The 25,223-nt window shown below is 36.1% G+C and overlaps 1 long non-coding RNA gene and 1 pseudogene across 1 annotated transcript in view; both read left to right on the top strand.

Annotated features, from left to right (window-relative positions):
• Window positions 1-13,272: 13,272 nt before the first annotated feature.
• The window catches only part of LOC140509479 (uncharacterized), a 52,750-nt gene continuing 40,799 nt past the window's right edge, over window positions 13,273-25,223 (top strand). The window contains exon 1 of the long non-coding RNA XR_011968776.1: window positions 13,273-14,116. This is a non-coding gene — a long non-coding RNA (uncharacterized lncRNA). The remainder of the gene's footprint in view (window positions 14,117-25,223) is intronic.
• On the top strand, window positions 22,492-24,606 carry LOC140509478 (E3 ubiquitin-protein ligase RNF166 pseudogene; annotated as a pseudogene).

Below are 25,223 nucleotides of genomic sequence, written 5' to 3'. Positions count from 1 at the left end.
TCAGGTAGTCCAATAATTGCTAAACTATTTTTCCATGTCATTTTTCTATATTTTCTAACTTAATTCTAGGTATTTAGAGGTTCTAGTTAGAGTTATGAGATAATTCTAGATAGAATTATTATAATTCTAGGTTATTATTACCTAAGTTAGTTTTCTAGGTTAATCTTTAATAAGATAATTCATATTTCTTTTTGTATTTTTCAGTCTTTAATTTTTTTTTTTTGGTTTCTTGATATCTCATGGAATCATTACCTTCCAATTGACTAATTCTAATTTTTGAGGCATTCTTTTCTTTCAATTATATTTTCCCCAGTTATCTGTAATGATAATTCATAGCATTCATTTTTAGAAGATTTTAAATTCCAGATTTTCACCCTTGTTCCCTCCCTTCCCCTCTTCATAAAATGGCAGACAATTTAACATAGGTACAATTTAATACATGTACAATAATGTAAAACTTATTTCCCTATTAACCATAGTTATGAAAGAAGAAACATATTAAAAAGAAACACTAAAAAAACTAAAGTAAGTGAAAAAAGTATGCCTCATCTGCATTCAGAGTCTATCAGTTCTCTGTCTGAATGTTGATAGAATCTTCCATCATGAGTCCCTTGTGCTTGTCTTGGATCATTTTGTTGCTGACAAGAGGTAATTAATTCATCGTTGATCATCACATATTGTTGCTAATACTATGTGTAATGTTTTCCTGGTTCTGTTCATTTCACTTTGCATCATATTGTGCAAATCTTTTAATGTTTGCTAAAACCTGCCTGCTTATTATTTCTTATTAATTTTCCTTCATATTCATGTAACTCAACTTGTTCAGCCATTCTCCAATTGATAGGTATCCTATCAATTTCTAATATTTTACCACCATGATAAAGACTGCAAGAAATATTTTTGCGCATGTAGGTACTTTCCCCTTTTTATGATTTCTTGATGTGTATCCCTAGTAGTAGGATTGGGAGGATGAAAGGGCATGCATAGTTCAGTTGTTCTTTGGACATAATTCCAAACTGATCTCAAGAATGGTTGGATCAGTTCACACCTCCACGAGGAATTATTTTATTTCCCAGCTTTAGGTTTTTTTCTCTCTTGCTATTTGCAGATCTAGTTCTGGGGGCTCTGTACATTTTCAGTGCTTCTAAGGTGGAATAATCAGGGGAGAGATTTGGTCACTGCTCTTCTGGTGTGTGCTCTGGTCTTTACCCAAGAAAGGTCCTTATTCCTGGGCAACCACAAGTGTTTGCACTTCTTTTGGCCCTTGGACTGTTGTCCTGCATCTGCAAGTGCAAGTGCTAGCATTCTTCTCTGCTTTGGAACTGGAACAAGGGCCCTTGCTCCCTTGTAATGAACTCCAAGTGCTCCTCTCTGCCCTGAAATTGCTACCCAGAATTGAACATGGCAATATATTTGGCAAACAGTGCCAAGTCCTGAACCTAGCATCAGCAAAGGGTACTGTGTAGTTTCTTTCTCACCAGCTGTCTGACTTCCTTACCATCTCTGGACTGACAGCTACCAAAGCCACTGTTGCAATTGCCATAGCAGCCACCTCCAAGGCTTGCTGTTCGTGCTGCTTTCCTATGCACTCTGGGTCATCCCCTATCCTGGTTTTGCAAACCTCTCTTGGTAACTTCCTAATTTGTCTTAGTCTGGGCTGTAAAAATGTTTCACCTTAACTTTCTGTTGATTCTGTCACTCCAGAATTCTATTTTGTTATTTTAAGTTGTTTGGAGGAGAATATTGGGTTTTTGATCGGGTTACTGCCTCTACTTCTTGATCTTTGCTTCTGATATTAACTTTCAAAGCCAAGATACGGGGATTTTCTCTCTTTCTGCATGTCTACATACAGATGTAAATGCATTATGGTTATCAGTTTCTACCTATGTATCACTGAGGGTTAAATAGTATTACTTAATACTTTTTTTAATACATTTACTCCACAGCAAATTTTAATTCTGTTGACATCTAAGTTATAATGCAAAATAAAGCACTCTAAATAATGACTATATTTGTAACGGAAGTTGTCACACAACATTAAAGGTATTACATTGGTAATTCACCCTATTTTTTGGGGAAAAATTAAAATGTACTTTTTTGATCCCATAAAAACAGAAAAACAGTACCCTTAGTTTATCTAGTTAAAAAGAGCACCCACAAAATATGAAAGATTTACTTAGGGGAGTTAAAGTTAGCTTTTTGGATGTTTCACTTATTTATAATACAACAATTATCATATAGAATTATTATTCATTAAAATTAGTATTAATATATTATAATAGTTTTCATTCCATAATGTAATTATTATTCACTATTACTATTACTACTGCTATCTTTGTTTATATTTTAAAATTGGGAATATGCAATTTTAGAAGGTTAGGAATTGCAGAGAACACAAATTATATTCATCATTTAGTTAATAATTCCACTAAGCCAAGACTGTTCAATAGGAACATTAAATTTGAAATCAGAAGATTTGGGATTGATTCCCAGATTTGATTATTGGATGATCTAGGGCAAATAGTTTAATTTCTTTGATTTTCAGTTTCATCAATTTACATTAGCAGAAGTAGAATTTAAAGCCAATTCTCTAATTCTAAATATAGTGATTTTTCCACTATAACATGCCAAATACCTAAGTTGCCTCTTTGTGATTTATATTTTTCTTCTTATCTGCAACTCATGTCATCATCTTTCTGTCATGGTCATCTTTGATAATGAAGGACAACCACAACATCAAATGTTAGGAATTATAAGATGTCCTTGGGTTCTCATTTATTTTTTAGGCAGGGTGGAAACTGGACCTGATTAGAAGTTAATTTTATTCCTCTCCTTCAGTCCTCATCTATGGTTTCCCTTTTCTGGGATCTTTTGTGGTTTGTTGTTTCCTACCTTTTCCCCTGCTTCACTGATCTTGTTTCCCATTGCTATAACAGAATCTGTATAAGCCAAAACTACTGCTAGGTTTTGAATTGTTTATATGTGGTTGTACTATATTAAAAAAAAAGAAAGAACAGAATTGCTTGCTTCTCAGAGTCTGATAGATAGTTCTATACTGATTAATCAATTAAATTGACTTGAATTTTATGCTTTGTGCTGAATGAATCAATACTTTGAAATTTTAAAAGATCTCTGATTAAATGACAATGGGTTATGGCCCCAAAGTGTCTAGTGTTCTTTTTCTTAACCCTACCCCCAAATGTCAAATTTACTAGTAATAGCTCTGTATTTTCTCTTATCCACACATTGTCTTTATAGGAGTAAAAAATTATTTGTGGTCTATGGATAAGCAGTTAAGAGATTTTTTTGCTTGACTATTTCCACTGTCTAGAACAGAAATAAATTAATTCCATGACTATTTGGTGGCATTGTTTTTTGAACAAACTCAATTCTCATTTATGATTGCATACAAAATGTTTTCTGTCATGTAATTCTAGAGTAATATAAAAACTTATATAGTTTGAGATTTATAGGTATTTTAGACAAGAACTTTCAGCAATCAGATAATAGAACATAACACACAAATGATATTAACTAATAGTTGTACTATCTAGAAATTCATTGCCTTGTGCCCATTGTTAATGTCCATTTTGAAAAAGGACTCTGATAAATGATATTAATGTGGTTGGAGTTTAAGTTCTCATTTTCTTTTAAAAAACTATTCATATTAGATTATCATTTTCTTGGTTACTATTTAATACTTTATTTGTGACCAGGCTGTCAGATTTGGTTACTATGAAGTAATGAACAGAAATTCAACAGTGTAGGTAGTTGCCATTTTGAATTCTTTTAATGGATGTGTTTAAAGATTAAGAAAATAACTGGTAAATTATGTCAGGTAATAAAAAAAATATCAGCCAAATCATTGCTTGGCATGATAAATACTGACAAGTGAGTAATCCATTAATAAATTTAACTTTTCGGTCAGCATTAATGTTCTATTGAAACCTAACTTTGTTGTTGTTCACTTGTTTTTCAGTTGTGCGTGGCTTTTCATGATCCCATTTGGGGTTTTCTTGGTAATAATATTGGAGTGTTTTGCCATTTCCCTCATCAGCTCATTTTACAGATGAAGAAAGTGAGGTTAACAGGGGGATAAATGACTTGCCCCAGGGTCACCCAGATGGTAAGAGTCTGAGCTCAGATTTGAACCCAGGGAGATGAGTCTTCCTAACTCCAGGCCTGTCTCTCTATCTATTGTATCACCTAGCTTCCCCAAAATGCCATCTACCTGCCCTAAAGTTAACCTTAGTTACTAGGCTAAGCTGATGTTCTAAGTTGCCTTCATGATTCAATTGTTTTTTCATGTTTTGTTATTATTATTTGTCTCTCTAGGACCTTTAGTAGACAGACTAAGTGAGAAGTCAGATAAACAGTAAGTTGCTTATTCCTAAGTGAAGCTACTGACTTAGAGCTGAAAGGGTCTTTGGAGTGTTTTGTGTCAGTGTATGTTAGAGGATGAAGGACATTGTTATTTTCTAAAACTGTCAAACACGTTAGGGAAGCTAGGTAATGTGGTGGTCAGAAAAAGATGGACATGAGTGGACAGCACCAAATGAGTTAGCAGATTAGCAGGAAGAGATATTTAGAGGCACAAAAATCTTATTGTTGTTGTTATTGTGTTTGTCCTTTGTTTTAGAGGAAGGCCATGACATCAGAGAAATGGTGACATGACCTGCACTTGATTTTGTTTTGAATGAGGTAGAACTGTGCAAGGTCACCAGCCTCACTTTGTCCTCCTGAGCTATCTGGATCCAGTGACCAGATATTCCATCAGGATGACTGGAGAAGGCCCAAGATGCAATGAGAGATCTTGGCCTTTTTTAGATTAAGACCTATTCAGGTAGTCACTTAGAGTGATGTAATGCCCATTCAGTGAATAGGAAGGAAGTGAGCAAAGGAAGGAAGAAAGAGAGAGAGAGAAAGAAAGAGAGAGAGAAAGAAAGAGAGAGAGAGAAAGGAAGAGAGAGAGAAAGAGAGGGAGAAAGAAAGAGAGAGAGAGAAAGAAAGAGAGAGAGAAAGAGAGAGAGAAAAAGAGAGAGAGAAAGAGAGAGATAAAAAGAGAGAGATAAGGAAAGAAAGAAAGAAAGAGCGAAATAAAAAGTAACTACATTAAGCTGGTAGGGAAAGAGCAACAGTTACTCTGGATAATCACTCTTAGGCCAGGAGGGTCGAGAAAACAGCCCATTTCTCTGATGTCTCCTTCTGTCTCCCCCTCCACCTAACCAGATCTTTCTTTCTTTTTTTCTCTTTCTTTCTCTCTTTCTTTGTTTGTGTCTTTCTTTCTTTTCTCTTTCTTTCTTTCTCTCTCTTTCTTTTTCTTTCTTTCATCTTTCTCTCTTTCTTTCTCTATCCCTCTTTCTCTATCTCTGTCTTTCTTTCTTTCTTTCTATCTCTTTTTTCCTTTCTTCCTTCCTTTCCTTCCTTCCTTCCTTCCCTTCCTTCCTTCCTTCCTTTCTTCCTTCCCTTCCTTCCTTCCTTCCTTCCTTCCTTCCTTCCTTCCTTCCTTCCTTCCTCCCTCCCTCCTTTCTTTCTTTCTTTCTTTCTTTCTTTCTTTCTTTCTTTCTTTCTTTCTTTCTTTCTTTCTTTCTTTCTTTCTTTCTCTCTCTCTCTTTCTTTCTCTCTCTCTCTTTCTTTCTTTCTCTCTTTCTTTCTTTCTTTCTTTCTCTCTCTCTCTCTTTCCTTCCTTCTTTCTTTCTTTCTTTCTTTCTTTCTTTCTTTCTTTCTTTCTTTCTTTCTTTCTTTCTTTCTTTCTTTCTTTCTTTCTTTCTTTCTTTCTTTCTTTCTTTCCTTTCCCCAAACTTTAAACCTAGTGCTCTCTGAGGCACAAAAACAACATTTTACACCAGTGGTATTTGTTAGATGTATGAAGCACTCCAAAAATAAAGAGATAGAATGTTTCTCATGAATTTATCTATGTCTCAGTGTTGTTGTTGTTGTTGTTGTTTTTGCAAGACTGGACAAAAATTGGTAGGTTCCCCCCCCCCCCTCCATTTTCAATATTTCTTACTATCCATTTGGAAGAATGCATAGAAAGAACGATGATTATAATTCAGATGACACAAACCCGAGAAACAGACAATATCAAATTTATCCAGATTAAATGTTGAGTTTGGATTTTAGTCTCAAAAATCCAAATAAACAAAGGCAGGATGAGAGAGATTTGGTTTATTGATAGTCCATATGAAAAATTCTTTGTGCTTTCATTGATCATGTGATCATTGTGAACTACCTTTGGGATGTGATGCTGCTAAAAACTTAAGAGAGTTTTACACTATATTAAGAGAAATATTTTGTCTTTATCAAAGAAGGTCCTACTTCACTCTATGCAATCTTACTACATCTAGAGCACCAGTTTTTATACTGAACAGCACATCTTAAGGCCGTTGACTGGTTGGAAAATCTTCAGAAGAGGGTTGATCAGAGTGTTGAGAAGTTTTGAAAAGTTGCTGTGTGAGTAATATTTAAGGAAAATGGAAATGTTTGATCTGGAGAGACATAGTGGGAGTATCATGATAATTGTCTTCATAGATTTTTATGAGATCGCCTCTAAAATAGTAAATGCCTTTACTCTGAGTTAATTTTGAATGACAAAACCGGGACCAACATATATAAATCATAGGGAGACAAATTTAAACTCAATATAATGCCTTTAACAACAACCAATTTCCCTTTTGAAATAGTGAGCTCAACGTCACTGGAATTATTCCTCTAGATGTTTAATGATTATATGTCAAGTATAATGTCAAAAAATTTCTTACATTAGGAGGGTTGTTGAATTATTTATCTTTAAGCTCCCTGTGCCTCAAGAACAGGAAAAGGGACTAGGGCTTTTATCTCACTGATATAGAAAATCCCAAGAAGGAAACGCCTTCTACCAGTGTAGGCTGGTACCTCCTCTGCAACTTATATTCCTAGTGAGTTTCAGGCACCTCTGAGAGGTCAGGGTCATATTTTCAATGACTGACAGGGGCAGACCTTGAACTCCAGCCTTCCTGGTTTTGTAGCTAGTTCTCTGTCCATGGCATATGCTTTTAATCAAGAGTTTACGGTTACATTTTATTTATGGAAAGTGAAATGATAACGGAGCCAGACAGTAATCCATCTTTGGGAATTGACCAAAGAAAATATTTATTTCAATTATAGCATTTGTCATGAGCTGTTCAATGAAGAGATAATGTCAAAATAAAGCTGCTGAATTCTATCTTAGATTAATTCTGAATGAAGTCCCATTATTCCAAACAAAATACTTTCTGGGGCAGCTAGATGGTGCAGTACATAGAGCACTAACCTTTGAGTTGGGAGGACCTGTGTTCAAATCCAGTCTCAGACACTTATTAGCTATAGAACTCTATACAAATCACTTGAGCGTGATTGCCTCAAAAAAAAGAGGAAAAAAAGAAAAATATTTCCTAAATATTAATAATGCATTAAACATTAAGATTATATGTAATATCTAACTGTAAAAAAAGTATTGTTTTCAAATGTTTTCTTCTTGGAATTATAAATAGAGCTGAAACTTTTTTATTACTTGATTTCACTGTAAGATCACATACTAAACTGAGTGCATTTAACATTAGACACATCGATGGTATCATCATATGTAAATAATGTGTGTGTGTTCATCTTTCATTGCTGAAGAAGACAATGCCATCAGAGAAATGATGACATGACTTGCACTTTACTCTGTTTTGAGTGAGGGTGGGCTGTGCAGGTCACCAGCCTCACTTCTCTTCACAACCATCTGAATCCAGGGACCAGATATTCATCAGGATAACTGGAGATGACCCAGTAAGAGGCAATTGGGGTTAAGTGACCTGCCCAAGGTCACACAGCTAGTGAGTGTCAAGTGTCTAAGGTGAGATTTGAACTCAGTTCCTCCTGACTCCTGCACTGGTGCTCTATCCACTGTACCACCTAGCTGCCTCCTATGTAAACAGTACCATAAGGATGAAGAGCTATGCAATTTTTGTCAAATTTGAGCATTGTGTGGTAGATCAGGGGTGTCAAACTTATACAAATGGGGGAATTAATCTGTACATAAATATCATTATGACCCACTTATTAGCTTTTTAACTGGAGCATAGTAGAATCAGTAGACAATTTAGGAGCTGGATAAAGCAGCTTCTTTTTAAGAGGCTGGGTCAGAATTCTATCTTTCATTTCCCCTAATCTATTTCTTCTCAAGTCCTGAATTTCCAATTGTACTGGCCCATTGCTAAATCCTGTCTTCAATCTGAGATCCTCCCCAGATAAAGCTTCCTAAATAATATATGTATATATATATATATATATATATATATATATATATATGTATATATATATATACATATATATATGTGTGTGTGTGTGTGTGTGTGTGTGCGCGCACATACACACACACACACACACACACACACACACAAACATTCACACAGTCTTAGCCTGAAGTGATCTTGCAGTGAAGCTTACTACCTTCATCTGAGAAAAAGGCCTACCCTATGAGTGGAGTCTCCAAATACAAGTGAATCTTTCCTCTGTACCACCTCAGCTTGTACCTGATCCCTGAATGGCAATGGAACCACCTTTACATCATCTTAGCTAGCATTGAAAGAACACTTTAAGGTCTGCAATGTCTTTATGTATGTTATCTCATGTGACACTCACAACAACACTTCTAGGTAGGTGTTTTTACCATTCTTCCTTTTTATTATCATCAGCTCACCTCTTCCAGATTATACCACTCAGTGAACATCCTTACATTGTACCTTGTGCAAAAGTGAAAGCTACTAGAGAAGAAAGAGAGCATTAAGAATTGACAAGACAATTATAATTGGAAGACTATATACAAGAAGTCATAAACAGGAATGCAATATAGACAATTCCACAGAAAGACTAATAAAAAGAGAACTGATATTTTGAACAGACACTTTGGAAGGAAGGGAATATTTCTAAAAATCCTCAAAGGGGAGAGATCCTACTGCAAATTCTTCTAAGAACTATCAATGAAGCAAATACTAGAAGCTCCAGAATGGTTCAAAATAGCAACAATTAAATTAATAGAAGGCATAAGAGCAGAAATTAGGACAGGAATTAGAGCTCTCAAGGAAGTAATCAGATAAAAGGGTAGAGATCTTAGCTACAGAACATCTCTAAAATAGCATATTCCATGGAAAAGAGAAAGATAAGTTTGGAACACAAAAATTCAGAGAAAGAAGAAAAAACTAATCAAACAAAATCCCAAAGAATAGATTGGAAGAAGAGTTGAGAGATCTACAAACCAAGAAAATATAATGGGAAGATACAAGAAACTACCAAGGAGCTATATAGAGGAAAAAAAATGACATTTTAAAAATGAATATTATTTCATAGAAAACAATTCAGTGAAATCATCCAGAAGCAAAAGAAACAATATATGAAATTCAAATGGATAGGATAAAAAAGACAAGCACAGTGAAAGAATTAAAGCTTAAACTCATCAAGGTACTTTGTCACTAAAATGCCAGAATTCAGTTAAAGAATACATATCAGTCAGTCAGAAAATCATTCTTATACCAAGGAAAACTGGTCAGTCTCATCCAAGATTATTCTTTGGCCATGGCAAATAAAAGGAAAGAAAGAGATATAGCATTCCAAGGGAAAAAGAGGTTGGTCTCATCTGAAAATAACTTACCTGCAAACTTAAGCTTAATCATTAGTGAAAAAAATTGTATATAGTCTTTCAGCAAAGGGAAAGAAGATGAACCCTGGTCTTCTTCATTCCTGCAAAAAAAAAAACAAAACAGAAAACCAAAAACAAAACCAAATGAGCAGGATGCTTAGAAACAAGTTCAGGAATAAAAACACAAGAAAGGCAAGTAAGGAGATAAGGAGATGTGACCCAGTAATTAAATTAAAGTTTTCATAGGAGTAAGGGTAGAAATGTCTAAGGATTTTTATTAAAAAAAAAAAAAGAAAAACTCACAAAGAACAAAACCTGGAAAGATTTTGAAATTTTGATTAATATAGAGAAAAAACATGACACCAGAACACTGAAGGTGACGTATGTCACCACCTCCTGTTAGAAATGTGAAAGACAAGCTCCAAAATGAGACAGGCAGAATTAGATATGGCCAATCTAGCAAATTGTTCTGCTATAGTTTGTATATTTATTGTAAGAGATTAAAAAAAAGATCTTTGGTAAGGTGTGTTCTGTAAGAAGAGAAAATACATGTTGTAATAATATATTTTTTTAAATTACTGTCTAGTCTTTTTTAGAAAGACCATGTGTAAAAGACAGCAGTCCAAAATATGCACAACAAAAATCCTCAAGTTCAAAGTATTCAATAAAAGCAATCATTTGGTGGTTTAATTGGTATAGCACTAAATTAATAAATAAATAATATTTTGATATATTAAATTGGCTAGTACTACTTATAAACAATAATTAGTACTCCAATTATTAAAGCTTATCTTTATTTCTGTATGTTGTTTTCAGATAGTTCATGTGTGTATGCTGTGTTTGTACATTCTGTAATTATTTTAAATAGAATTTTTCATTGTGTCTTCTTCCTGTGCTTTCTTGATAATATACTTGAGAGCTGATTGTGTGAGTTTTAAAAATATCTTCCAACTTTGCTGAAGTTATTGTTCAATTAATTTCAGTTAACTATTTTACAGTTCTCTAAGTAAATCATAATATTGTCTCCCCAAAGCAACAATTTACTTCCTCTTTTCCAATGCCTATTCCTTTGATTTTCACTTTTGTTTTATTGCTACAGTTCGCATATATAGCACTGTATTAAATAGTTGAAAAGTGTGTTAAACTTTCTGTACCAGCTAACTGCCAGAGATCTATCATCTCTCATATTTCAAAAATTCTATCTGAATCTTAATTTATTTCTTTTTTATCTCTTGGATCAATTTGTCTAGGTCTGAAAGAGGTATATAAAAGTCAACCACTATTACATTTTTACTATTTATCTCCAATATTCACTTAACTTTTCCTTTAAATATTTGAAAGGTATGCAAATTCTACATGTATATATTAAATATTGATATCTATGGGACATATGAAACTAATAGTTTCCCTGCTAATCCATTTTATCATGCCTGAATTTACTGTGTCATCTGAAATCACTCTACATGCACTTTTTTGAGTTCAGCTGAAGCATAATAGATTTTTTTTACAGTTTCTCGTTTCAGCTCTGTGCATGTTTATACATTTTCACTTTAGAAGTTTTATATTTATTTTTCAAATATCTTTTTTCAATGTGAGAAATTGTTGAACTTTATTTTTTAATCCTTTTTTGTCTTTCTCCATTTTCCTTTATTTTGTCCTCTTGTATGCTTTTCCTCTCTTTGACCAGACCACTCACTTTATAAAAAAGACAATGGCAAAAATGAAGGAGCTTGCCTAACACTTGTGGTCTATAAATTAAAGGATCAGTTCCACTCTGTTCTCCTCTTCTCTTTCACTTTCCTACCTTGGATTAAAGGATTTTACTCTTTATTTCTTTCCCAACTCCCCTTCTGTTCTCCTTGACTCTATTTCCCTTTTGAGTTTTTGTGCCACAGTCCTTACATGTATGAGTGCATGGGTGAGTGTGGATAGGAGTGTTTAACCTTCTTGTGTTTAGATGAAAGTGGTTTTAGAAACCTTCCTAAGTCCTATAGTGCCAATATGATATTCACAGCGCATATCGCAACTATGAATATACCAGTGCAATTCTGAATTATGAAAATCAACAGACTCTCCACATGGAAGACAGGACCAAAACATTTTCAAACACTAGAAAGCCAAATCCATCATAGTAACAAAGAAATCCAAATGCAATAACAATGTAGGGGACACTAACACCCCCAAGCCTTCCCTCTGTTAGACTTCCCACAAAGCAGCTCCCTTAAACAAAATCACAAACAGGCTCCCACTCAAGCTACATGCTGCCTTTCCCAGCTCTGATTGCTCTCTGACCAATTTCCTCTCCACTCTGTTCTCCTGCTCCACCCCTTCCTGTTCCATGTGACTTGATTCATGTGACTCAGGCTTCCATGTGACCCAGGCAGGTCACATGGGCCTATTAATGGATAATAAAGTTCTTCCCATTAAGAAACAAAATTGCATTAAAAATAAGCAAAAATGCTTAATGGATATCAGTCCATGGTGGATTAGTGACCCAATTTTGGGTTGAGAAAAACACTCCTGCTATTAATGAGATGGCACAATGGACAGAGTACTGCACCTGGAATCAGGAGGACCCAAGTTCAAATCTGTCCTTAGACATGTACTGGCTTTGTGACCCTGGGCAAGTCACATAGTCCTGTTTATCTCAGTTTCCTCATCTGTAAAATGATCTGGAGAAGAAAATGACAATTCACTTCTCTAGCTTTGCCAAGGAAAGCACAAATGGTATTGTGGAGATCTGGACATCATTGAAATGACTGAATCACTGAAATGCATGTTGAAGTGAACTGAGATTAAAGAAAGGGGGACATGGAAGGTATTTGAAATCAGAATTGTTGTTTAATAAGGTATCATAAGAAGAATATTGATCATCATCTCAATCAATTATTAAGGTCGTATTTATTCCTAATTGTTGGTAAGCAAAATGAGCTAAATATATAGGGTCCTGTCTTGGAGATGAAGATATAAAGCAGACAATATTGCTGTAGACATGAATATTAATGACATGCAGAATGAACAAACATTAGACCAATGTATGTGTTTCAAGAATAATGGTAAGTGAATTTAGCACAGTGAAGAAGAAAAAGGTAGTAATGGGAATAAATTACTAGGGTCAAAGAGACATATTTATCCTTATCCATTCAGGGAAGATTTATCATTTGAAACAGATCATTCTGCTTACTTGTCTATTCATTTGTTTATTTTTTTTCTTTTTTAATTATATGTCTTTTATGTTTTCCTCACTTTTATTACTGAATATATATTCCTCCTTTCTCTTCAGCAAGCTATGTCTTATAATAGAAAACAAAAAGAAAGCAATAAGTTTAACCAAACCAATAAAAATTAGTCACCATTTGACTTCATTTTCTTTTTCTTTAATTTTATTGTCAAATCTCTTTATTATTTTGCTGGGTATACTTAATTCACTTTGATTTGTTTCAGATAAATCCCTCTGTGTTTCTGTGAATTTTTCAAATTCATAATTTCTTTTGATTAAATATGGTTATTTATATTTAATTTATTATGCTTATTACATATTACATTATTATAATATTTTATATAATTATTTTAAATTATATTGATAAATATATTTATATTTAATTTATTATATTTTCTTATGGTTAAATTGATGTGCTGACATCTGTTTAGTCATTCTACAATCTTGATCAAATATTTCTTAAACCTCTACTATGTGGTATGAGGGATACTAAGAAGCGATTTGTGTTCAGGGAATTTAAAATGTAGAGGAGGAGATAAGACTGATACTGTAATGTGAATTAGTATGTCATATTGAATAGGATAGGAATGAATAGAAGGAAATGTACAATACACTGGCCCCAAAGGACTGGATAGGATATTGGGAAGAATATTAGTAGAGGGGAAAATAAGTGAAATGATTTAAACTGATGATGAAGGCTTTAAAGCTGAAATTCATTATATGTCCCTCAGGTGAATGGCCTGGGTGAAATCATGAATAAAGGATTACTTTGGTCAGTACTGAAAGGACTGGCTAATATGAGGAGGTGCTAAGGGTGAAGGTAGAATGTGGAACGCAAGGCAGAGGATTCTGGGAAGACAATGGAGTAGGTCAGGACATTCCAAGCTCTCAAGATTTTACCCCCCACAAAAGATTTAAAATAGCACCTTAGGTTGAACAAAGTATGGGTGGTGATGTATTAGAGGGGGCACATCCAGGGTCTTCCTGGGACAATTTGAGAGCAGAACAAGGTTTGGTCCCTGTGAAGAGTAAACACCTCCAGGCTAGGTTTTCTTTTAACAACAGGTGTCAAGCACTGGGGTTAGTTAGTTTGAGAGTCTGCCTCAGCCCCAGGCATTGAATTTTTACCCCCGGATAGTGAGGGAAGTTGGGTGTTTGAGCCTGGGAAGATTGAAGAAACCTCTGCTGTTAAGGATTGCTGGACTCAGCTGTGCTGCAAAAAGTGGCGAGGGTGAGAGGGAACCAGCACACACTGGGTGAGTTCAGAAGCAGAGGGACAGAAAACCTCTGACTGTGGGCACTTACAGGAGGTTGGAGATTTTTGGTTCCAGGTCAAAGGAGAGAACTGAAGATCTGGGGCAAGAGGTACCATTTCCCATACCCCAGGGCTAGAGGTGACTACAAAAATTAAGCTGTTACTTCAAAAAAAATGCACAAAGGAGAAAAAATCCAACCATAGAAGGTATTATGGGAATAGAGAAGACCAGGTTTCATCTTCAGAGGAGATCTGGAGAATAGATAATGCTGAACTTAATAGAAGATTCGACATACCAGGAAAATATAAGGTACATACCAATGACTGATTATAAGGGATTCATAAGGACAGACTGTTTACTACACACACACACACACATGTACACACATGTACACATATATGCACACATATATACACACATATATTTGTATACATAATATAAAATGTATGTCTAAGATTCTTATTAATAACTGAGTAGCTAATAAGAAAGCTTGAGGTAAACCTGAGTATGATACGAATTTAAAAAGAAAACCATTTAGGAACAGCTAAAATGAGCAATCATTTTATACAAATGAGGTGCAAGAGGAAGAATGGATACTGAGGAATTAGATGGGGAGGAGGACTGATAGTTCTGGTAATCTACTTTCATCGGGAATGGGTTTAAGAGGGAACTATATATATATACGTAGAAGAGTGTAAAAGTCTTCTAAATTGTGAAGAAATAAAATGTAAAGGGCATAGGGAAGGGGGAGAGGACAAGGGAGGCATCTTTACAGGGGACGGGGAGGGAATAGGTAAAAGAGGGGTATAGAAGGGTGTTTAGATTTAGGGGAATGGGACATGAAGGGAAGCATCCTTGGAGGGTGTAGGCAAGTAATAGAAGGGCAAGGTAGTGGGTAGGAGTAAAGTAGAGGAGGCAGGAGGGATAGGAAACAAGAGATACGTAAAAACATGAAAACAAAGATCAGGAGAAGAATATGTTTGGGGAAGTATGTGTCTATATATGTATGTGTATATTTATAGCTGTAGAGAAACATCTAAATTTTATTGTAGCCTTCTGGAGGGGTGGGTGGAGGGAAAGAAAGCACAAACTAAAAACGTGCACGGCAGACAACAAAAGAAAACTCAAAAGGAAGCAAAGAAAACATGGACAATTCTCAACACAATGTGTTTTATTTATTTTACAGACTTTCTGGAAATGAAAATTTATTGTTACATATTTTGAATACTCATGTTCTGCCATGCACATATGCTTTTTTTTCTTTCTAACTTTGTGTGTAAGTTCCAATATTTAAGCTTATGATATGTTTTTGTTTCTTTTCTCTATTCTGAATTTGTATTCTGACATTTGAGTCTAAAATAAAATTTAAAAAAAAGTGGAATACAATGGCCATCGTCTAGGAGAGATGGTTAGTGCTTAAAATAAGGCAATAGCTCAAAGTGTAGACAAAGATATGATGATGATACTAAAAATGATTATGTTTGGTCTTAATGCTATTGCTTGTGATTATCTCTAAGTTATTCTTTGCACATTTTATTTTAAAAAAATAGTTTGAATTTTGATTGTGACCTCTTTGAGATGAGGGACTATTTTTGCCTTATTTTGTATCCCTGGAGCTTAGCAGAGAGCCTGGCACATAGTAGGAGTTTAATAAATTCTTGTTGACTTAACTTCAAACCATTTTACAACTTTCTGAAACCTTTGCTTAAAATTATTTTCTTCTTCTAAAGGCATAAGATCTTTTAGAAATAAGTTTTGAGAAACTATGCCAAAGTGATTTATCTGTGATAGTTGGTAAAAGGTATGGAATGCAACATTGGCAAAACAATATTTTTTAAAAGGTAGATCACAGAATCATTTCTAATTTTTAAAGAGGTTACATAGAATTTCACCCTTCCCAATATAGACACATTTTTTACTCTCCTTTTGTAGGGAGAAAAGAGAAAGAAAAAGAGGAAAAAGACATAGACACTGAGAGAGACTATATCTTTCATTTCTTCCTAACAATCTCAACTTTGTGCTAGTTGGGAGGAGAGATGGAGAAGGTAGATAGTGAAGAGAACTGAGAATTAACAGGAAAAGTGACAAAGCCCTTGGCAGGATTCTTGTTACAGCCAACAGCTTAGAGGAAAAAAAAAAAAACCTGCCAAGAAATCATTTCAGCCAACAAAATTCTTTTTATTTTTCCTTGCCAAACAGAGACATGACGGCCAAAAGTAATGATACCTTAGAGTACAAACTCACTTTCAAAGCATTACCAAGAATATCATAATATTAGGAAAAGTAACGCCTTACAAAGGAGGAAAATCATTTCAGGGGTAAAAGAACCTGCAAAGAAGTTGGAATTAAACCTGTTAAACTAGATTTAGCAATGAATAAACCATTTAGCAATGAACATTGGACAACAAATAGAAAGAACAAGAAATATATCATTAAGCATTTCTAGTCATCCAGGTTCAACAGAAATGAAGTTAAAATAGTACTTTTGGAGAGTAGCATTTAAATAACATTGTTCTGCTTTTCTTAGAAAAATTCTGGAGTCCTGTGTAAGTTTTTAGGCTTTAGGCACACTTTAGGAAGAATGTTGATAAAGCCAGAGAAGTGTGGCCAGGGTCTTAAGAGACCTCAAGATCATGCCCTGTGTAACTTAGCTGAGGTAGTGGTAAAAGTTATAAACATCTGCTTCTAACAAGCTACTGTTGCAAAAGGGAATGAAGATGTTTATTCTGGAGACCATGACAAGTGTTTTCAAGTAATTGAAGTACTCTCACAATAAAGAGGAATCAATACATGTTCTACTTAGTCCCAGAGAGCCTAACTAGTAGAAGTGAAAGAGAGATAGATTTCAACTCAATATCAGAAAAATTTCCTAATACAACTTTCCGAATAGAGTTTAAACTGCCTCAGGTGGTCTTCAAGGGGAGGGAGGATGCTCCTTTTTCAAGTATGTTATGAAGATTCCTGTTTGGATACAGGTTGGATGACCCCTTGAAGTCATATATTTGGCACATAGATTCTTTGATTCTGTAAGATGCTCAAGGCTCAGTCTACTCATATTCCTATAGCTCTTTGAAAGATGTTATATTGTTATTTTTCCCTTTTAATATTGGTTAACTCTACTTCTGACTTGGGCAGGAAAAGGAAAGAGGGGGACTTTACATAGATGAGATCGAGATAGGAGGCATTTCAGGAAATACAAGCAAGCACTGAAAAGGAGGGTTTTTTTGTTTTTTTTTTCTCCAAGAGATGTTCGTAAACCACCTAACATGTTACTGCCTAGCAAGAAAGGAACGGAAATTTCCAGGAAGCATTTGAGATTTTCATTCCCATTTTTGGTCCGGGAGTTGGCTGCCTCTTCTGCTCATTTTTCTTGCTGTATACTCGGCTGTTCCTTTACATTGCCAAGAAGTTGTAGTGATGGCTGCTGTTTTAGAAAAGGTTTCTGGAGAATCATTATGATTTCATCTCCAGAATTTGCTTCTTGGCTGTGTCCTTTTGAAATCATTTAAGATTTACAATTAGTGTAAATTCAAATGAACTTATTTTTTTTTAATTCATGTGACTTCATAAGTTACTTTATATGCAAAATTATGTAAAACTTTTGCCAAGAGGAGCAGGGGGGCAGGAAAACAATCAATGGATTAGTGATTCCAATTAGTACCTGGAAAAATACAAATTAAAACTATTGAATTTCATTTGAGAAGATGGAATAGGTTGTGCATAGTTTTTTTTTTTTTCCTAAAAAGCACCAAAGTATCAAGGTTTCTATTGAACATTTGAGCTTGGATTCTGTAGTGGTCTAACAAAATACATTAGCTGTTCTGGGCTAGTCAATCTGATATAAGGCAAAGCTGGTATGATTACACACAACTCAGCCATTCAGCAGGGTGACAGATCTTGGTGTAAAAGGAGATTACATTCACTGATCAGACACTAGGCTATTACTTTCCCAAGAAGGAGAAAAGCAAAGATAGAGCGAAGTTTGATATCACAGGCCAATGACAGTAGGGTCTAAGACCAGTCAGGTAAAGATTTGCTATTTAGTATTGTGTTCTACTAAAAATGTCTGTGAGCTTTCCCTTGTAAGGTCATTTCTTTTTCTTAAAGTTTCTCTTACTAGATTTGGGCAATGCTATCAGAGGTTTATTTTTAAAGGAGCCTTAGAATTATCTTTCTTGTCATCATAATAGCATAAATCATTTAGATTTACACAGTACATTATTGAAAGCAGTATTAAGCATTATAATTTGACAGGAAAATGAAAAAAAATATCATTAGGAGATATCCATTTAATCCCGCTGTGAACAAAATGATTTTGTAAGGAAGAAAATATGTAAAAGGTTTTATATTACTACAGCAGTACAACACCTTTGCCACATTCAAACATGAGCTAAGGGCCACTTCCCCAAAGACCATCTCTCTGTCGTAAGTTACCACTTCCAAGTATCTCCTAGGCCTCTCATACAATTTTATATGACCTTTAGTTAAAGCTCACCTTTGCTAGGCAACCATTTTTCTGCTTTTCTCTTGGGCTGTGGCTGAAGACAGACTTCGCTATAATTAAATAGGACTTACAGGGGAAAGAGAATATAAGGATGTTAATGAGAATCTAAAGACCAGGAAATTGGGAATTATTAGTTTAGTGGTAGAGTATTGATGAGAACGTTATCATTAATCAAAATACAGATATAAATGCATTTTAAAAGTCCAATTATGTTCACTCAATTCATCTTTTAATTTAAAAAACAAATTATATAAGCCTTAGCTGGCCTTTCTTACCAGCATATTGTTAATACTCTATAATTATAGAATGACTTACCAAAGGTAGAATGTGTGTGTGTGTGTGTGTGTGTGTGTGTGTGTGTGTTCATCATATGACTTTAATCCACAGTGGCAGCCATATAAGAGGATATGTTATTTTTACTTTGATAAATATTTCAATTTTCTCTAAAATATTTCCTAAATATTTTTCCCAATAATAGATGTATGCATAATGTTGCCAAGTAAACATTTCAGTAAAACTCATTTAAATGACTACAGATATATTAAATATATAGAATTTCATGTTGCAAAGAAGATTTTTCTCTCTGATTCTCTTTTTGGCCTCTATTATTTTTCATCTATACTCAATTTGTGATTTGTATTCATCAAGGACTATATTTATTGCTCTATTCTATGCAGCCTCATTATTTAATTTATAGACCCCGTACTGTATATTATCTAGAATGGTTGAGGAATGTAAAAATCCAATCAATGGAATATTCTGACTCACTGGATACCATAGCTGGATTAATCGTTTTCCAAAGAAATATAGTATTTCAGAGTTGCAGAGACCCTGGAAATAAACAACTGGTACCTGAATAACCAGTGCTCTCTGCATGATATGTATCCCTGACAAGTGGTGAGTCAGTTTTTGCTTGAAGGCTTCTAGGGAAGGGAAACCAGCAATCTCTCCAGTCAGTCTATTCCACTTTTGGACAGCTCTAATTGTTAGGAAGTTGTTTTTTTTTCCCCTTGTACTAAGTATAAATCTGCTTCTGCAACTTGCAGCAATTGATGTTGGTTCTGTTGTCTGAGGTCCAATAGAATGAGCCTAACTCCTCTTCCACTTCAAATACTTAAAGATGACTATCATGTTCCCCTCACCCCCCACTCTTCTTTCCTCTAGGCAAATAATGTCCGTTTCCTTCTACTAGTCTTCATATGGAGTGAGCTTTAGGTCCTTCAGCATCCAGCTCAGCTTTCTCCAGATGTTCTCAAGAATAGGCATCAGTAGTAATGCCTTCTTTTAAGTCTTAGATGAGCTCTATGAGCATTAGTGAGTCCTATGCTTCCTCAGGAAGGATTACATCCAACCCAGTCATGGTGGGTAGCAAGACAATCTTATTATAAGGGTGTTCAGGTTAATTCAAACACTCATAGTCTTCCTCTGGATTGGAGGAGGTAATTCTGGTCAACTGCCTCTTAGTGCATTAACTTAGAATTCTGATCCCAGCATTTGGAAATATGCAAGGTTCCTAGATAGCTGAGTAAAGTGGAAATGACTAGTAGGACACAGCACTCTCCAGCTTACTGCCCTACCCTTCTCTGATGCTGAGATTTTATAACTTGAATTCAGGTGCCTTCGCAGGAGTGGGCTCCATTACTTGACTTGGGGATGTGTTGCCATTTTCTCTTTTAAGAAAGACTTCTCTGAGGCCCCTTCGGGTGTGGGGGAAGCAGGGATTGGGAGAGACTGAAGAAATATATTTCTCTCTCTCTCTCTCTCACATATCTGTCTCTTTCTCTGTGTCTCTGTGTGTTTCTATCTCTGTCTTTCTAACAGATGAGCAAACTGAGTCTCTAAGAAACAAAGTAACTTTTTTCAGGCATGTAATAGGTCACTCTTTATGCAGTATAGTGGGGATTTAGACCCATCTCCTCTGACTCCAGATACAACTTTCTTTCTATTGTCCTATTCCAAGACTACTATACTATTCTTGGTATCATATGCTGGGAATATAGCCCATTATGAAGACAAGACCCTGGTTTGTGAAAGATTTTTTAAAAATGATCATTATCATTAAATCAGTCATATAAGTGTAGGGAGCCTTGAAGAAAAAGTGGAAGGGAATTGAAGAGTTCTCCTCTCCTATGCTCTCACCAGCTCCACTCATTGCTCCTGCAGGTCCTGGACAATGGTCTAGATCAATGAGGAAAGAGTCCTATTGGTTCTGAGACTCTGGCACTCTGGTTACAAAAATAAGCATTCAGCAATTCACCTTAGAAACTTAAAAATTGTGCTTCCTTGCTAGGTCAGGCAATAGATAGTCATGATAGTATGGGTAGAATACATGCCTAATTGAAATGTGAGCTCTGATGTCTGGCATTCACTTTATCCCCTAACTGGTAGTCCCACAACGTTACAGAGGATGGATGATATAGAATCAGGCAATGGATTACATAGGCAGTCAATCACACGATTTTGTGCATAGTCAGTGGAGGGATTAGTTTTCTTTGACTATGCATATTGTTTTTCAGTTGTTCTGGTTTCCATTCTTTTCTTAAACCAGTCCAGAGGCAAAAGAGAGAGAGAGAGTAGATACCTGTTGATTTAAAAATAATAATTAAAAAGTCTTTTATTTAGTACTTCTCATATTCCAAGCTTATGATAAGTATGAGGGATAAAAATAAACATTTGAAGATAGTTGCTGTTTACAAGGTACTTATGTTCTAATAGACGGAAACAACACATATTGGGGACAGATCATCAGGGAGAGATATTTTCATTTGAAAAGTTATACAGATTGTGAATTTAGCCAAAGAAGAATATTAGAGTGTTAACTCCTTTTCCGTAGCAATGGTAAGATTCTTTTGATTATGGCTCCAGAACTGGAAAGTTGGGGAAGTGGGAGGCATGTAACATAATTGGTGCTGGTAAGAAAATGGTCAGGGAGTAAACTAGGGAGGAAGCTGAAATCTAGATAGAACCAGCTCCAGTATAAGAGGTCAGATGAGGAAATCATTAATTAGAACATAAGGGGTTCATAGTTGAAAGAGTTAAGTTCTCCAGGGTATTGTCTTTGCTGTGGTTTTGTAAGGCCTTCTCTCAAGGCTTCTGCCTGCGAGTAGAGGAAAGGCCAAACGAGATAATAATGCATGAGACACAGTTTGCTAAACAGCAAAACACTGTATAAATGTCACTTATCACTATTATTATCCTTCATTAGATTTTCCTCCCTAGCTAGTCTCTTCTCCACATTTTTTTTTTTGTCATTCATCTTCCATCATCTATCCACCATTCCTATTCACATCTTTCTCGAAGGCTACTAGTTTCATTCTGTCAGGCTCTGTTCTGCTTCTTTAATCATTACTCCCTTTAATCTATTCATTCAAAAACATTTTAAAATGTTTGTTAAATGTCTATGGTGTGCAGAGTATGTTAGACACTGAAGAAGATCCAAAAATTAGATAAAAATGTGGGAAAAATTGAGTATAGAGCTTAAGAGAGGGATAAAACACAAAATAGGAAACTAAAATGTATGATATTAGTGAGAAAGCAATTTAGAGAGGTACAAGAGAAAGCCCCAACTGAGACCCATATGGAGATAATTACTAATTAGGGAGGAGAATCCGGAAAGCCTTTTTGGGATAGGTGGTATTTGCAATGGACTTTACAGAGTTGATATTAATTCAATAGATTTAAAAAATAAAGGAGGGCATAGGGAAAATTATGAGCAAAGGCATAAATGGGGGGAAGTAGCATATATTTGAAGTTTAGAGAATAGTAGTAATCTAGATGTAGGATTAGGACCATGGTGAGGAATAATATGAAACCAAGATGGAAAGGCAGAATTGTATCAGATTATTGTGGACCTGAATGTCAGATGATGAATTTTAAACCTTATCTTATGGACAATAGGAAGACATCGATCAGATCTATGATATTTATGTATTAATATGTATGTATACATATATATACATACAAGCACATATGTATGTATATATGTGTATGTACACATACATCCTGGAAGTGATCAATTGTATAGGGAGAAATAATTCACCTAAGAAGATAAGTTAGGTTATTACAAGGCTAAGCTTTATTGCCACTTTTTACGCAAGACCTCAATAAATTGTTAAGTTTTCCTTTCCAGTTACTTTCTAGATATTTTTACTTAATAATCTGTGTACATCTAATTCTCTCCTGAAACAATTTTTCAGCTTGAGGGCAGGAGAGAGCCAGAGACCCAGACAGGGAACAAGCTGGAGCCCAAGCCTGAACAGCGGACCAGGAGCGAGGGAGGGCTGCATGAGGGGCCAGCAGGTAAGAGCCTGGCTGGCCATGGCAATGTTTCACAGCCTGGTGGTCTCGGCGCAGCAGCAGCAGCACCCCCAGCCTGAGCAGCATGGAGGCCCAGTACAGCTGCCCCATCTGCCTGGAGGTCTACCACCAGCCAGTGGCCATTGGCACCTGCGGACACACATTCTGTGGGGAGTATTTGCAGCCATGTCTCCAGATGCCATCTCTACTCAGCCCACTCTGCTGAATGCTCTTTGACCCAAAGAAAGTGGACAAAGCCTCCAATGTGGAAAAGCAGCTGTCATCCTACAAGGCTCCATGCCAGGGCTACAGCAAGAAGCTGACTCTTGCATAGAGGAGGTCACACATTTCTTCCTGCATGAAGGTCCAGGAGCAGATGGCCAACTGTACCAAGTTTATCCCAGTAGTGCCAGCATCCCAGCCTTTCCCAATAATATCCCAAACAGATCCATCTTTGTGTGTCCGTACAGTCAAGCCCACAATCTGGACCAGCAGGAGCTGGTAAAGCACTGCATGGAGAATCACCCAAATGACCCTAACCATATGGTCTGCCCCATCTGTTCAGCCATGCCCTGGGGCGATCCCAGCTACAAGAGCGCCAGCTTCTTGCAGCACCTCCTCCATCGACACATATTCTCCTGTGACACCTTTGTGGACTACAACATTGATGAAGAAGCTACATTTCAGGCTGCCCTGGCACTGTCCCTCTCTGAGAACTGAAGGTAACCCTGGCTGGGCCTGAAACCAAATCTGGGGTCAAAAGTCACCTTTTCCACATGGAAGGACAAGAGAAGAGGCTTGCTCATTCTTTAGCATTCCTTAGCAGTTAGGCCTCCCCGTCACCTTTTTTTTAATAAGGTGGAATCTTTATTCCTTGCACAAAGAGAGCAGGTCAAGCCCAGAGGACTATCCTCAGTGCCCTCCCTTGGGTGGGAGCTTTTACCAGTTCAATGGTTCAGTCTAAGTGAGGATTTCCTCCTCTTCTGGATTATTGGGTGTTTGGAGACCCAGATGATCCCTAGAGGGCACCTGAGGGTGGGAGGAATATTTGGCTCTGCAATATCAGAGCATCAAGTTGCCCTTTTTTTTTCTCTAAACATGGTTTGGCTTTCAGGCTTCTTAAGAATTCGTAGAGAGGCCTGACTCTACATCGTTGCTGATCCAGACAGCTTAGACTAGAGAGGCGGGGTGGAGAGGTGGGAGAGACTGACAGAGAAACTTCACTGAAGACCTGAACAGGAGGAATGTCTTCCTAAGTCCCATCCTAACATCTGGCATTCTGTAAAATCTCCACCTTGCTCATTTGGTACCAGTTTTGGTGATACTTAGAGATTCTGGCATTTTCTATATTAACCAGTGTGATAACCTTTTCATATTTTATAGAGTGAGGAAAAAACAGTTACTCTTCATATTGCAATATCTGTGTTTGATTAAGAACAATAGTATTTTTATGGAACATTTATGAAATTATATTTAAAAAAAAATAAAAAAAAACAAACCTAGAATAGGATCAGTATGGGGGAGTGATAGGGAGGCTGGGGAAGCCAGGACCAAAACTAGAATTAAGAAGGGGTTTGCTACTCGTGCTTGTGTGATTTTGAGGTGGCCACATTTGTTATGTTATTTCCATATTTTTAAGGTTTTCGTTGTGTCTGTTTGCCTTTTTGCTAATAAAAGAAAGAGACTCCTAGCCTCTTGTGCAAGCAGTGATGCTGCTAGGGTGCCAGGTTCTGGGGCCCAACTGGATCTTTACTCAGTGAAAACAGCAGAGTTATGGGAGAAGACTGGACCATAAGGGAGAATGAGAAAGAGGCAGCTCCCTGGTCCCTTTTTCACCTTTTCAAAGAGACAACTGGAATTCACTCCTCAGGCAGAGGCTTGGAGGCAGCCTCACTGAAGGGCAGGGGAGTAGGATGGGGCCAGTACTTGGGCTCAGCTTTGGGGCTTGGGAAGAAGGTCATTCAGCTTTCTGGTTTGTTTAATGACGTAAATTATTGTTGTCTCTTTTAAAAAATAAAATAAAAAGTTTCAGAGCATCTACAAAAAAAAAAATAATAACTTGAGGGCAGGAGCTATTTTCTTTTCTCTTGGTATGCTCAGTAGCTGTGGAACACAGTGCCCTGAATACAGAACATAATAAAGTTTAGCTGACTTGAATTAAGAAATCCTCTGGTTAGGTGGAGCAATTAATGAGCTAATATACTGGGTTGGTGGCAATAGGCATAGAGGGTAGAAAAGGTCTCAAATTATATTATGGCAGTGGAGACAACAACACACGTTCCTTTCCACTTTCTACCTGTTTCTTTT

This window comes from Notamacropus eugenii, chromosome 6 (genome assembly GCF_028372415.1).
Source record: "Notamacropus eugenii isolate mMacEug1 chromosome 6, mMacEug1.pri_v2, whole genome shotgun sequence".
In the NCBI taxonomy this organism is placed as follows: Eukaryota; Metazoa; Chordata; class Mammalia; order Diprotodontia; family Macropodidae; genus Notamacropus; species Notamacropus eugenii.
The sequence above is the reverse complement of the archived record's forward strand: the minus strand, read 5'-3'. Positions and strand labels throughout refer to the sequence as shown.